General features: G+C 45.8%; 1 pseudogene; it reads left to right on the forward strand.

The window, feature by feature from the left end:
* Positions 1-768: 768 nt before the first annotated feature.
* LOC124620547 lies at positions 769-885 on the forward strand (annotated as a pseudogene).
* The last annotated feature ends 462 nt before the right edge of the window (positions 886-1,347 follow it).

Consider the following 1,347-nt stretch of genomic DNA (forward strand, 5'->3'; position numbering starts at 1 on the left):
AGCGCTCGGAAAGAAACGGATATTTTGGGTGGAGGTTTTAGCTGGATGATTCTTTAACGTGTTCGTAAAGACCTAAACAAAGAACGTCTCGAACCGACTCGCTCAACTTTTGGCGGTCAGTCAACATTCAGAAAACAATGTTTGCGAATGGTTTTTAACATTTCTTCCTGGTCGTGCTCCCGTCAGCTACAAAATTAGTGAAGGCTTATCAAAATCTGTCTTTGTTCCAAAAAACATCTACTCTGTGTCAAACAACATTGGGGAAGATGTGCATGTGACTTACCGTGAGACAGAGGCGTCCTTTGGCATAGCAAAGACTGCGATACATTCGACTTTGCGCCAACATTTAGCTGTGAGAAAGATCTGTTTCTCGCTGAATTCCAAGCAGTTTGATCGAAGATCAGACGAAAGCTCATGTCATCTAGAATAAGCGAATGCACAAAAAATTGACATGAGAATACGCAAAACTTCATCACAGGAAAAGAAACTTGGTTTTTCTCGTACCAACCGGAAACTAACCAACTATGGTTTTACAGGGAATGATAATTGGCAACTATACTTTTTTGCGTTGTAAAAGGAAGGGCGCTACTCAAGAGCAACAAAAGTGCTACTGAATAATTTGTTTGCGTATCTCATAAACCAAAGAGGTCCACAGTACTTGGCCCACTGGTAAGCATACCGGAGTTCGGACTACAGCAGTTCAGATGCCACTCTGGTCACCCAGATTTGATCCTTTTATGAATTATCTAAGTCCCTTGACACAAATGAGGCAACGGCCTTGCCGCAGTGGATACACCGGTTCCCGTGAGATCACCGAAGTTAAGCGCTGTCGGGCGTGGCCGGCACTTGGATGGGTGACCATCCAGCCCCCATGTGCTGTTGCCATTTTTCGGGGTGCACTCAGCCTCGTGATGCCAACTGAGGAGCTACTCGACCGAGTAGTAGCGACTCTCGTCACAGAAAACCATCATAACGACAGGGAGAGCGGTGTGCTGACCACACGCCCCTCCTATCCGCACCCTCACACGATGGGCAACTTGTGGCCTGAAGACGGAGTGCTTAACACAAATGACGAGATGGTTCATTGGAGAAGGTCACGGGCGATTTCCCTCTCTGTCCCTAATAAATCCGAATTTGTGGTCCGTGTGTAATGACCTCGACGTCGATCTGGTGCTAAATCGTAATATTCCTTCATTCATTCCATAAGAATAAATCAACAAAAAGTAAGGACATGCGATCGGTGAGTTTAGCAGAGTGCCAGCTTTCGCAGGAGACTAGGTCTACCACACACATCCCTACTGGAGTCTTTTCAGCTTTTACTGGAACCATGCTAAAAACTTTGTTCAC

Source organism: Schistocerca americana, chromosome 6, assembly GCF_021461395.2.
Source record: "Schistocerca americana isolate TAMUIC-IGC-003095 chromosome 6, iqSchAmer2.1, whole genome shotgun sequence".
NCBI lineage: Eukaryota > Metazoa > Arthropoda > Insecta > Orthoptera > Acrididae > Schistocerca > Schistocerca americana.